Source organism: Choloepus didactylus, chromosome 16, assembly GCF_015220235.1.
Source record: "Choloepus didactylus isolate mChoDid1 chromosome 16, mChoDid1.pri, whole genome shotgun sequence".
NCBI classification, from domain to species: Eukaryota; Metazoa; Chordata; class Mammalia; order Pilosa; family Megalonychidae; genus Choloepus; species Choloepus didactylus.
In genome coordinates, this window is record NC_051322.1 from 25,877,398 (window position 1) to 25,892,295 (window position 14,898).

Below are 14,898 nucleotides of genomic sequence, written 5' to 3' on the forward strand. Positions count from 1 at the left end.
ACTAGTAAATGCAGAAATAAGCTTATAGGTTCTGATGGATTTCGAGAGGAGAATTAATCTTGACAAATAGCATAAAGGATTCAAGAGAAGAACGGAAGCTCTGACACATGAAGTTGATACTAATCCTGAGACACTGTCCTCTGTCATTTCTGTATTGTGCACTCAATGAGGTATTAAGACGAAGGAAACAGAAACAAATTCACATCTCCTCCTTAACATTCTTTTACTTGTAAGGAAGACAGAAATTAATAAATTCAATCGTGTTTCTAATTAGTGGAACTTAAGGGAGAAGAACTAACAGCAGGACAACCAGCACCATGGAGCCATATCCCAGCCTCACTCCTGCCCGGGGCCCTTGGTTCTTCCTATTCCTTCTGCAGTCCCCTTCCACCAGCTCCACGCGAGACAGCGTCTTCCTTGGCTCAAGTATCACCCCCTCAAAAAGCTTCCCCAGAGCAGCCTCCCCCATCAATTTCTGTCACATTATCCTGCTTAATTTTCCTTGAAGCACTCATCACTGCCTGAATTTCAGTGTTTTATGTAGAGGCAGGGAGGGAGTTGGCCTCTTGTTCCCCGCTGTTTCACCAGCAAGTAAGTGTGCTAGACTGATAGCAGATGTGTTAAAGGTATTTGTGAAATGGATAAAAAATAATAATAAACATATTACTCCAGGAATAGAATGAGAAAAGGAATAAGATTTCTTTTTGGAGCTTCAGCTCAAGAAAGGGAAAAGGATCACCCCTTCGCCTATGCCAGTCCCACTGGCATCTTGCTTTGAGCTCGAGGTTTAGGCTGTTATGTGACCATATGAAGACTCCATGAAAAGGGACAAGTACCTGCCAAGTGCCATCTCAATTTTCCTAAAAATCTCCCTAATCAGGAAACCTGGCCAGTGGCTCTCCCTCTCTCTTCATCTCTTGACTCTCTCCCTCTCATATTCTATGTTTCAGACTCAACAGCTTCCTGGTTGTTACTAGAACCCCCACCCCCCAGTACACCCCTATCTGAGGACACTTCTGTGCCCACTCTTCCCTCTCTTCCCCAATACTCACTCTCCCTTTCTTTAGGTCTCTGCTCAAATGTCACCTCCTCAAGGTGCCTGTCATGATTAACCTATCTATAATAACACCTCTATCCCTCTTTATCCCCTTACCAACTTTTTTTTCTTAGACATCATAACTAGGGTGTCCAAACTGGGACTCTGGATATGAATGAAAGGGGGCCCTATTGATTCTTAAGCCAGGATAAGTATAAACCAGGACTGCCGTGCAAACCATGATATGTTGTCATCTTAATTATAACTATCTGTATGTACATAGCTGTTCACTGATCTGTGTCCACCTCCACCACTAGAAAAACACCAAAAAATGCTAATCCCAGTGGTTAGAATAGTAGGTATATCAAAAAACATTTGTGAGTGGGTGGGGGTGTTTGTGTGCATGATGTATCTCTACAACAACCCAGGGCACTAAGATTACTAATCCCGTTTATCTTCCTCCCACTCTGCAGCTGGCTTGATTGGCAACATAGAGGTTTAAATTAGGCTGAGAGAGTAAAGCTTTGTCCAAAATCCCATTAGGAGTCATGTCTTCTGCAAAGATGGGGGATACAGCCAGCAGCTCCAGGGGACAGTAGACTATGCACATCTTTGTGCACATCACAGGTTACAGGTATTAACACTATTGGCGGCTTTGTGGGTATCAAAACTCTCAACAGTCACTGGTGGGTGCCAGGACAGAAAGGATGAAAACAGAAGAATCCATGTGGTTGCTGAGAGGATTGTTCCCATAAACATATTGGGAAACTGGCTGGGGCTCTTGGAGGTGGTTTGGGTAGAGGGTGGAGAGGAGCTGGGAAAGGAAACGGGGGCTCTTGCAGTAGTGTAGCGAAGCCACTGAAATACTCAATTTGACCCTTACTAGATTACCAAGACTGCTCTGGCCTTGGTTACATTTGTTTTTCACCCAGATTACACTTATTTGTCAGGCATCAGGCCTCTTGGACACACCAGCTCACGAGACAGGAACAGGTATTGTATAGGCACTTTTGAAAGCAACATTTATTTGTATAAGAACCAAGCAACTGCAAAACAATTTTCAAGAGTACAAATGAATCTCATAGACAACTCCCCCAGTCCTCCAGCTCTTTCATTTTTCTGTTATTTCAGAGAATTTGTTTCTTCTCAGGGTACATCCCAGGTTGCCTGCATGGCTCAGGAGGGGAAAGGAAGCCCCTTAGGTTGTGGTTGCCAGGGTGGTGAGGGGGAAAGGGGAGTCTGCTGGGCTGTGTGCAGAAGAGGACTGAGCAAGTGACCAGCAGAGAGGCAGCTAGAAAAAGGGACACACACTGCAGGCGCCTTTCTGGGTGGGGTTTTTGTCTAGGAAGGTGCTGTAGAAGACGAACTTCCACCTGGTTTCCTTCCTGCTCTCTGTACAAGGATAATCAAGAGTTGATGGTTGGGCTTAGTGAGTGTAGCTGAAAGATTGAGGAAATACTATTTCTATTATCCAAAAGGATGGAGATTAGAGATGTTGAATATAAACAGAATCCATTTCATACAGGGAGATTTTAACAGCCAAGGGGTGCATTGTTCTGGTCAGACTAACCAATCTCCATGATGAGGAAGCTCAAGGTAGGGATGTCCAGTAAGAGGCCCGTGAGGACATATTGAGAACACAACCAATTGCAAGTCAATACTTTCTTTGTCCAACTAGAGAAGGCACTTTGTGGGAATGTAGGTGCCAAGAAAAATCACCTTGATAAATTATCCTGTGATTGCTTTGGGTTTGACAATCAAGCCTACTATGCAGGCAGAGAAGTTGTCTTAGAGTAGTCCTGATCAACTCATGTAGCTATCTCTGAATCATATGGCAAGAGTAAATGGTAGGAACGCACACCCTTTTAGTGACCTCACCTTTATTACCTAATCATAAGTATATTTCCTTTCCCTCAAACTGTAGTGAGATACTGCTACACTCTTATAACAGATTCAAATATGTGTGTCCCCCAGATGCCCTTTACCTAACTGGTATCCCCATCTCCCAGCTGCTGTGGGTATTGGCTGCTAAAGGCTTACACTTGCACAATTCTCTGAAGGATTAACCCTTGAGGGAACTACCTCAGGCAAAGATAACGAATAGGTGGTTATACCCACACCCCACTGAGAAAGTCTCCTGGCACATGACTGACTGGTGTGTGGATATAACAGTCCTGCCACCTTGTCTGAGCACAACAGACTCCAGGGTGTCATTCACACTCCAGAACGCCTCATGGGATCAGGCAGAGGCTAGCTCCTGAAACCCCATCTTGGCATAGCTTATCCCCCTGCCAATCCTGCTTCCCTCATTCCCTTAGGGTGTCTTCTGAGAGCCCCCCTTAAGACCAACACTAAGTTCCCAAATTTAAGTTAGACAACCCCTGTGTGTGTTCACGCACATATGTGTTTGTGTAAATGTGTGTAAAAGTGTTGTGGAAAATGTGGTGGGAAATGCTTCATAACTTCCTTAGGATTCATGTGCCATATCCAGAAATATCTCTGGTTTCTTTACCTAGATTCATACGGCCCAGGAAAGAGAAGAATCCTCATGGAATTCTGGCTCCCCCATTTACTAGCTATGTAAACTTGAATAAGTCTCTTAACCTCTCTGTACCTCGGTTTCCACATATATAAAAAGGGAATAATAGCACCTAACTTAAAAGATGGTTTTCGGGATTAAATGAGTTAAAATATGTATTATACATTCACCGTCTGGTACTTAGTAGATGCGATATTATGTAAACTACTGTCACAATGATGCTAATGCTGATGACAGTGATAATGGTGAGGAGGAGGAGGAGGATGATGAAACATTTTTTCCTGTGCCCTGATAAACCTCAAAGAATCACTATCCCTTGTACATACCTATCAGGCAAAAGTCAAGAGTTTTCTAATTCACTATTTTTTCTATTAAAAGTTGCATATGTCTCGGTGATTGTAAACAACTGTCTTGTCATTCGACATGCTTTTAATATTAAATCCACATGATCGACCTCAAACAATATTGATCTACACTTTTATTACAATTTAACAAGAATCAATTGCTCACCACATAAAAGTGAGCAAGCTTCCCTTGTACTGAGAACCCATAGGCTCCTGGGAAGGGTAATTTAATCCACATCTGAACGGGCCAACAATTCGTTCTCTGAAAGTAAGTGTAGACACCATGGATCCCAGAATCACTGGCCTGTTACTGTCTCAGCAACAAAATAGTGCAGTATTAACATTTGTCTCCATTCCAATTCACTGAGCCACCTGGTAACTTGGGCAAAGGCTCAGTGGCTAGTTGCTCATCTTCTCTGGAAAAAAAGGGGATATTCACTGAAAACGGAATCCCTTGCTCCTTTTCAGTTTTTTTGTTTGTTTGTTTGTTTTAACTTTCATGCATTTTGTTTCCTTGTTCAATGTTGACCTGGTTCCCAAGAATATTCTTCTGGAATTCATTCAAATGAACCAGCCAAATATTCTCTCCAACTATTATTTAAACATGAAATCTAAATATTTTATAATATTTTAGTGTCAGTTGAAGTTCAGTGAAAGAAGGGACTACATTTATTAGCAGAGTGGCCTTCTAAAACTAGCATGCCCCTAAATGACATGTACGATTACACAAGGCCATGGAATGTTTTACATGTCAGATTTTAAAAATAAGTCTACACACCTAACTAGATGAAGTGCTAAGGAAGTGCAGGGGTTTTGAAGATTTTATTTGTGGGTGTCTTTGCATGAAAGGGATAGGATCACACTGTAACTGGTATAATTTTTTATCAATTTAAATATAGCAATATTTACTATTATATGGAACAATAATAATATTGTTAGTGTACAGAAAATTCCAGTTATATTTTGTTTAGCTAGCATGTATTAATATTTATTGAGTACTTATTATATGCCCTACACTATACTAAGTGCTTTATGGACATGATTTCATTTACTTTCCGAACAACCCAGTGGAGAAGGTTTTTTTAACCACAATATGACAGACGAGAAAATGGGGATGCAGAAAGGTTGAGTTAACTTCTCCATGGGAATGCTATTTAGGAGCGCTAACACCGGGATTTATACCAGATATGTAGAGATTTCAAAAGCTATATTTTATGGAGCACTAATATATGCCAGCTATCAGGCTAATCACTTCATGTGTATAGCCTCATTTAATTCTCACCAAAACCTATGTGGTAGGTCCTGGAATAACCTCTGTTTTACAGATCAGGAAACTGAGGTATATATAAATTAAAAACTTGTCCAAGGGCACATGTTTGTAAGTGGCAGACCAGGGATTAAAACCACACAATCTTACTTACAAATTCATGACTTTGACCACTATACTATGCTAATCACTTAGCAGTGTACAAAATACCCCCCCACCCCTGTGAGAATTTTATCTTTGCTTTTAGAATAACAGATGAAGTATCCAAATTTATCTGTAATTTAAAGAGGGGAAGAAAATATGTAACATATTATTAGGTTAAGTTTTCTGTGATGATTAGTTGTCTATCCAACACAGAAATATAATGAAACTAGTCTACCAAATAACATAAAAGGGAAATAGAAAAAAATACTTTTAAAAGTAAATTTCCGACTTTGAAATTAATTATAAAAATATCCACCTGTGTGTAGGATCTGAGGAGTCTTACGTTGTGTTAAAGTGCCATCTGCCGCAAACATTCAAATATCTGCACAAGATGTGCCTGTGGAACATTCCTTTCTCTGTTTATTTCAATAACAACTCCCTACATTAAGTCCCATTCCATCAACCATGGTCCATTTTTACTCCGTGGTTATTTCCATTCATTATTAGCAGCTTTTGGAATGCAGGGACTATTTTTGAAAGGAAATAAGCCAGTCAGACATATCTGGAGGCTTCACAGATGGCATTTTTCAGAATAGTTTTGTTTTCATTTTGCTATTAAAAAGTCCTTTTAGACCCCTCTGCAACATGCAATAATGTGCTCACATTAACTGATATATGATGAGCGCTTTTGCTATTTTTCCTCTGCTTCGCTTGGCAATTAAACACATGATTTCCCTGCAAATGACTATAATTTTTTGCTTCCATAATATTTATGTCAACTCCAGAGGAGCTGGGAGTTGGCATCCTGAAAACCTGACCATCTGAGGCAGTGGCAGCAGCCTGTAATTTCATCTGTATCCACTAATTACTGGATGATCAGAACACCAGAAATAAAAAATCATATGCTGAAAAACCATAATGCGTGCCCTCAGCTGGCTAAATCAGTAATTGGAACCCATGTGAGAATGAGCATAGAACTTTCTGAGTGATTCATTGCTGTTTTGGTAATACATGCTGAGATTTGAAAATATTTCATTTAACCTGAACTACAAACTTTAAACTGAATGTAACTCAAAGTGCCATGCAGACCTAGGAAAGACATCTGCACAGGGTACCCTTTCTTGTGTCAAAAGGTATGATCAGAACACAAGTTCTCCACAACCTTCCAAGAAATTGTTTGAACAAGGTGGGATTCAATTGAAGGCAGAATTCACATGCCGGAATGTCTGCGGTTATCTGTATTTCTACATTTGGACCTCATGAGAAGAATATGATGAGGGTTTTAAGCTCTTGTTGCATCTAGAAACTGCCAGCTCCCTCTTTTCATATTCTAAGTTTACTAGGTACATGTGGTGGCTCAGACATTCTGCTCTGTGGATTTGAAAAACAAAACAAAAAAAAACCACTTTTATATACATTTTATATACTTTTAATGTGTATACACATACACATATATAGAGGTGAATGTATGTGTGTGTGTATATTAGAGAGAAAGTGTGGCCTTAAACATTAACCTAATCCAGTTTTCTCATTTTGCATGTATAAGATAACTGAGATCTACAGAGGGGAAATTATTTCACCCAAGTTACACATTTAAACAGTGGCAGAGCCCAGCTAGGAACCTAGTTTCCCCATTCCAGAATCATTTCCACCTTACCACCCAGAGTTCTTGCTTTGCTCATAAGTTGATTCCTTGCTTCATTGCAGAGGATTCACCTCTGGCTTATGCCACAGGTTCTTCCCCAGCTGTGGTACTACCCTGGCCAAAAGACAGATCCAAAGACTCTGACCTAACTATAGCTGTAGTGAGAGTAAAACAACCTGAGAATCTGTGCCTGGTATTCCTGAAAGCTCCCAGATAGCCTGGGATGGATCAAGAGCCACAACCAAGGGGCTATAAAATCCTCATTCCTGAGTTCAAAATCAGAATGATCCCACACAGTCCCTTTTCCAAAAACTATCTTAGAGCATCTTATCTCTAAATTATCAATATCAAGTATACAATTAGGTCATTAAACCAAAAGCCCATTCTCTTTCTGAAGGCCTCCCCTCGTCACTGACTGACTGCTGAAGAACTATCACTGACCATTACACTGGGCACTCAATCCCCAGCAGCATTCAGTGATTCATGATTATTTCAGGTCAGCGAACCAGGTTGAAGACTGCTTAGACACTTCTACACTCCTTCTCCCCCACAGAGGATAAGAGGGGAAAGGAGAGACTGCAGTATTCAGGACAGTCAAATATATTACTTTCAAGCTTCTTTTATAAGAATTCAGTGGGACTACTGTGAAATTGAGAGTCAAAGGAAATAAGACATTTTTGATGTACCAAAATGCATCCAATGTGATAACCTTTCCCTGCCTTCTCCTTCCCTCTTTCTTTTCTCATTTCCTCTCTAATATTTACACTAGACTCAAAAGCAACACTTTGCTAGCAGACACAGAAAACCCAGCATATGTCTTTTTAAAATTTCTCTACCACCCTGATTACTTTGGGTTAAGTTATCTTGAAAGTATATCTCTAAAATAATTGCTTAGCTTAAATGATCTATATGCTTGAATAGAGTTGTAACATGATCCTGAAATAAATATAATAAGGGTATCAATTATTTAAAAATTACTTTATGGCGTGACCCACTCAGGGGACAGTGCCAGGTGGGGAGTTTGACTGGGGCAGTACACATGTCAAACGGTGACACAGGTGTCCTAAGGCAAGCTCAGGGAGGACAGAAACCTCCTGTGGAGCAGAAGGGCCAAAGCTTGCTTGATCTTGATTTTCAGTATGAATACAGACTGTGAAAGTGGGGCCTCACGATCCTTCTGACCTTCTGGGTTTTGAGCAGAGGTGTCAGAAACGTTACCACAGGGATAACTGGCTTGTAAAGAAACAAACTAAAAATAAATAAATAAATATAAAAATAAAAAAAATTAATTTATGGTTTAATATATATTTCAGTGAAAATCTAAAATTTATCTTAAAGATAAATAAGAAAAGTTATTAAATTTTTGAAAAATATCCTTACTAGATATTAAAAATATTTAAAGGTACAAGTTAGAAAGCTTTTTTAAGTGTGTTACTTGCTACAGAATACAGAGATAGATTAATACAGCAGAATGAAGCCCAAGAATAGACCTGAGAGGATATAATTTAGCATTGGATAAACAGGGCATTATAAATGTTTCTATTTCAATAGATATAGATAACTACTTGGAAAAATAAATCAAATTCATACCTTACAGTATATGCTAAAAATATATCAGATAAATTACAAAGTTAAATGTGAAAAATGACAATGCTAGAAGAAATATTAGTCCTACACAACAGAGGGACAACACCATTTGAAACTTACTATATGTTTCAAAAAATTCCCGACACTACAAAACACCAAGAAATGATGACTAGTATGGGTGCTGATGAGAGGTGGGGTTACACTCTAAACCAAAGTGGGAAAAAAGGCACTGAAACCACAGCTTCCATGAAGGCAAAATCTTGTGTTTTAATGGCTTCAGAAGGATCAGAAGTCAAGGCCCAAGGTAAGGATTTGGGACTGAAACCCCAGCCAAAGTGAGAACACTCAGTGGTCTATACCGTCACAGGTGAGCCTTCATTCAGCTTTGTAGTTCTTTTTTTTTTAAATTTAATTGTATTGAGATTGTTCACATACCATACAATCATCCAAAGATCCAAAGTGCGCAATCAATTGCCTATGGTACCATCATACAGCAATTTTTTTTTCAATTTTTAGGACATTTTCATTACTCCAGAAAAGAAATAAAGACAAAAAAAGAAAACTCAAACCCTCCTATACCCCTAACCACCACCCCCACCAGCATTATTGACTCATAGTATTGGTATAGTACATTCAGCTTTGTAATTCTAATGTATATTTCCTAAATGATACCAGAAACCCCAAGAAAAGACATTAATTCATAGTTCCTCATGGTTACACCCAAAGACAGCTGGCAATTGCAAAAGCAGTTCATTTCTGTAGAAAGCCACTCTAAACCCAGAACTCCTAGGATTTCCACAGATGAAACCTAGCTAAATATAAATTCACAATCTAAAATTTCAAAATGAACAAGAAAATAGGAAAACATTGCTGAGCTGAGTAACTGTCTAGTTTGGGGGAAAGAAAAGAACTTTTGAAGCAAAAATACAATTACAAAAGCACAAATCAAAAGGTTTTACATAAAAATAACACTAACAATCTTATTAGCTAACATTTGTGGAATATTTATTGAATGGTAAATGCCCTACATGAAAGATCTCATTGAGTTCTGTACAATAACCATTTAAGGAAGGATTAAAGAAGCCCAGTCATGTACTAACTATTAGCAAATGTTAGAGATGTGTGGTGACCATATGCCTGAAGGGAGGCTAAAAACTTCCCTAGCCCAAGGGGAGGATTATAACAGATATAAGTCGATCTCAATCACACCATTTTCCTCCATTGATGGGTCTAGGAACAGGCATGTGAAACAATTTTGGCCAGTGAAACATGAGGGAAAATATGCTAGCTATATTCCTTGCTGTTAAAAAGGACATAAAAGATGCTTTCTTTTTGCCTCTAGAGTTTCCCATCTGCATATGATGCCTGGAGCCACTGAAGCCATCTTGAGACTTTGAGGCAAACCATTCTAAGGGTACAAGCCAACAGGCTGACAATGGCAGAGCAAAAAGACAACAAAAATCTAAGTCCTAGATGCTGCTGAGCTGCAATACATATAAACTCTGGAACCATCCTACCTTTCTAGACCTGTATTTCTCAAAGTGGGTTCGTGAAACTAGTTGCTGTCTAGAAACTTTAACTGTCCTCAATGAAGTAAGGAGCTTGGAACATTTCCTTCACTGAAAAGTGTTACTACCAAAAAAACAAAAGAATCACTGACTGTGATGGTTGGGTTCATGTGTCAACTTGGCTAGGTGGCCTAGCTGTCTGGTCAAGCGGGCACTGGCCTGACGATTCCTGTGAGGCTATTTGAGGCTGGTTGGTTTGTCGGATCATCAGTCAATTGACTGCAGCTGACTGATGACTCATCAAGGGGCGTGCTTCCACAGTGAGAGAATGCAATTGGCTGGATTTGGTCCGGGTGATCAGTTGGAGGCTTATAAGCCGGACGGTTAGAGAACCTTCACTTCTTCTTCAGCTGCTCAGTGAAGCTTTTCCTGGGGAGCTCGTCGAAGTTGCCAGTTCGTTTCCTGAGGAGTTCGTCAAAGTTGTCGGTTCGTTTCCTGAGGAGTTCTTCAAAGTTGCCGGTTCGTTTCCTGAGGAGTTCGTCAAAGTTGTCGGTTCGTTTCCCGAGGAGTTCGTCGGACGTCTTCCTTAGAGTTGACAGCTTGTTGACGGCTCTGCAGAATTTGGACTCGTGCGCTCCCGCAGTTGCGTGAGTCACTTTTACAATTTGATAATAAGAGACATCTCTCATTGATTCTGTTTCCAAGGAGAACCCTAACTAATACACTGACTAAACAGTGTTTATTTACTCTGCTGACCAAGAGGGTGTTTCTTTGATTTACATTCTAGAATAAGCCCCCAATCTCATCACTAACTGGTAAGAAACAGTTTGTGAACCAGCATTGTGAGAACTGTCTCTTAACAATTCTTAAGAAAAGAAAAATTCTTAAGAAAGATTTCTTAAGAAAGATAACAATTTCCCTTATTGCTTAGGCCTTTTATATTCATTTTTGTATGTGGTTGTTGGCAACTGAAAGCATCTGAACAAATGGTGATATCATTATAATTATAGTAGTTCAAATAATACAATGTTATGCAACCATATTTCCAGATTTTATTTTGAGACAAATTTGTAAATATTAAAAAGAAGTAGGATACAGAACTATTTAGACAATATGACACCACTTTTCTACCCATATGGTAACATAATACTAATAAAAAAAGAAATATATCAAAATATTACTAGTAAATTATTGCTAAGTACTATGACTACATATTTTCTTTCTTTTTACTTTTATGTTTTTTCAAAAGTACTACAATGAATATGAATTAATTTTGTAATCATTAACATAAAAACAAATTGTTTTTTAAAGTAATGAATCTCTGTCCTAAAAAGAAGTTGTGTGTTCTGTTTGAAATTATTTTGCTAAATATTAAAAAGAAGTAGGATACAGAACTATTTAGACAATATGACACCACTTTTCTACCCATATGGTAACATAATACTAATAAAAAAAGAGATATATCAAAATATTACTAGTAAATTATTGTTAAGTACTATGACTACATAATATATTTTCTTTCTTTTTACTTTTATGTTTTTTCAAAAGTACTACAATGAATATGAATTAATTTTGTAATCATTAACATGAAAACAAATTGTTTTTTAAAGTAATGAATCTCTGTCCTAAAAAGAAGTTGTGTGTTCTGTTTGAAATTATTTTGCTTTAAAACAAAAATAAATACAAAGGGTTAAATATCCAAACAGAAAAACTGAAAATAAAATATAATGAGAAATATTTGGAATATATTGATAAACATGATGTGGGGAGGAGGTCTTCATAAATAAGATGGAAAACCCAGAAGTCAAATGAAAAGAGATACATATTTGAACATACAAAAAAATTGGACCATAAGTTAAAGAATAAATGATCGGCTCAGAAAAAAAAAATTGTACCACATGAAAGACAAATATGATGTCTATACTAAGAATGTATTCAAATTAATAAGGAAAGAATACAAACCAATAAAAAAATGGCAAATGGATATGAGCAAGTAGGTCTCAGAAGGAAAAAGCCAAATTAAAAATATACCCAACTTCACTTGTTTTCACTGGTCCAAGTGATATCATTGACCCAAATTTATGATCCAAGAGAATACAATTTTACACAATAGATTGGCAAAGATTTTAAGAAAGCAATATGGAGTACTCAGAAGGAAATAGGGAAACAGAATTTGTAAATATTGTTGGACACTCTTACATGCTGCTGGTAGGGTTATAAAGTGTTACATTTTTAGAAATCGATCTACCAATAACTGTTAAAGTAAACATATATATATATATTATCTTCTTTTCTTTGGCTGGGTACAGTTTACTTTATTGATGGTACATGACATAGTAGGGCTCTCTAAGCCCCTCCCCTTCTTTAGTGGTTCTGGCATGGAAATTGTTGAGGATGGGCAATTCCTAGTGTTGAGGGACTGAGTTAGAGCAAGGACTCCTCATAACCTGACTGCCTCTTTCTTGGTCTTGTGCTATTGCTGGGGCTAGTGATTCAGGGGATTCTTAATCTTTGGAGGTCATGTGGACCATAAGATCCACCGCACTGTTGCCGTAGCCATTTTCATTGTCATACTAGGGGATGAGATTGACAAAGTGACTGCTGAGGGCAATGCCAGCCCCAGCATCAAAGATGGAAGAGTGGGTGTCACTGTTAAAAAGTCACAAGAGATAACTTGTGGACCAGGATGCTGTTAAGGGGGCCCTCTGATGCCTGCTTCACCACCTTCTTGATGTCATCATATTTGGTCGTGTTCTCCAGGTGGCAGGTTAGATACACGACCACAATGGACACATTGTGGGCAGGGATGCAGAAGGTCATGATAGTGAGCTTCCCATTCAGCTTGGGGATGACCTTGCCCACTGCCTTGGCAGCACCAGTAGGTGGAGGGGGACAGTCCCACAGCCATCAAGCCATCATTTTCAAGAAGGATCATCCATAGTCTTCTGGATGGCAGTGATGGCATTTACCGTGGTCCCCAATACCAAAGTTTTCATAGATGACCTTGGGCAAGGATCAAGGCAATTGGTGACGCAGGAAGCATTGCTGACAAACTTGAGAGAGTTGTCATAATTCTCATAGTTCACACCCATCACAAATATGACAGCATCAGCAAAAGGGACAGAGATGATGACTCTTTTGGCCCTAGCCTTCTCCAAGGTGGTGAAGGCAGTAGTGGACTCCACAACATATTCAGCACCAGCATCACTCCATTTGATGTTTGCAGGATCTTGCTCCTGGAAGATGAAGATGGGCTTCCCATTGATGATAAGCTTCCCGTTCTCTGCCTTGACACTGCTTTTGAGCTTTCCATGGGTGGAATCATACTGGCACATGTAGACCAGGTCAAGGAAGGGGTCATTGATGGAGACAACCTCACTTTGCTTGAGTTAAAAGCAGTCCTTGTGACCAGGTGCCCAATATGGCCAAATCTATTAACTCCAACTTTCATCATCGTATCTCACGTATGAGGCTGGTACTGCACAAGCAGATGCAGCTGTCTGTCAAATAGAGAGGAGCAGAAAACCTATACTTACCTTTTAATTTAGCCTTCTCGCTTTTACGAATCTATCTTTTAGAAATGGAGACAATGGGACACGGGAATATACATTCAAGGAAGCTTGTGGCAACACTGCAATGTCAAGAACTGTAAATGTCAAGGTGGACTGGCTGGATAAAATATGTCTCATCCTTATTATTTGACTACGTTGCAGTTCAATATGAAGCTATTATGTTAGGAACCTCCTTTTAGGTTGTGTGCTACCTATTTCACTGCCACTATCTCCACCATCTCTGACTCAGCCACACCCATCAAGAAAACTCTTCAACTCAGCCTCCTATCCACCAAAGAATAGCTTTCCACAAAGTTTCAGCACAAATACCCTTAAATCTGCATTGACTAAACTGCTCACTTCAAGCATCCCTACAAGACCACTACAATTGGACTCTGGAACTCTCAGTCCTAGGTTTGGAGAGCTGACCTTATAGAACTACTTGACCTTTGCTTGACTCCTCTCCTACAAGGAATCTGCCTGGCCATGGTTTTCTCATCTGCCTTTCATCCCTCACCTCATGCTCGATGGTGAAGAAACTGATAATCAGCTGCACTTCGTTACTTACGATCTTGTGAAGCTCAGTATGTTGACTCACCCTTAAGGTTTGTGGGCTGCATAGGCAGTGGTGTGATGGTAAATGTTGAAACCCCAGCTCTTTGGGGAGGGAGCCTGATTTGTAGCATTTAATGATTTCCAAGGTGTGACTATTCCCACCATGTTTGATTTCAAGCTACCAATATGATGAGGTCACTGAACACAGAATTGGAAAGTCAAGCTGACAATCTGACAGTTGGTTCTCTCAATTGGCATGTACGCTTTCTCTGCAGCCCCACATACGGCCCAGGAGGTTCACAATATATTATTAAGTGAAAAATGCAGAATGTTACTCTAATTGAAATCTAGAAAGATTCCATTTTTGTTTTTTCAAAAATGTATGTGCATTTGCATAAGTTTACACAATCATTTACATAAGCATGGAGAAAGGTATGAAAGAATATACAACAGAGAGTTAACAATTTATTCAGCAGGGTGGGAATGGGGGAGATTGTCCTTTCAGTTTAGAAATACACCTCTGCATTGCTTGATTAATTATAATAAGTATGTGCTGTTTTTTAATATTATATAATGACATACATGAGTAAATGAAATTTGGACTGATCCTTCCTGCCTTCTTCCCCTCTTCTCTCAGCATAAAGAAGGAGACATCACCTTTTGATACTTGACCTTTGTTCATTTTGGCTTTTGAAAGATGACACACATGTACACACACAGTA

General features: G+C 39.1%; 1 protein-coding gene and 1 pseudogene across 1 annotated transcript in view; both read right to left on the reverse strand.

Moving 5' to 3' along the window:
• Positions 1-14,898, reverse strand: part of LOC119511252 (dynactin associated protein) — an 88,454-nt gene that overhangs the window by 42,550 nt on the left and 31,006 nt on the right. The window lies entirely within an intron of this gene.
• Positions 12,575-13,524, reverse strand: LOC119511554 (annotated as a pseudogene).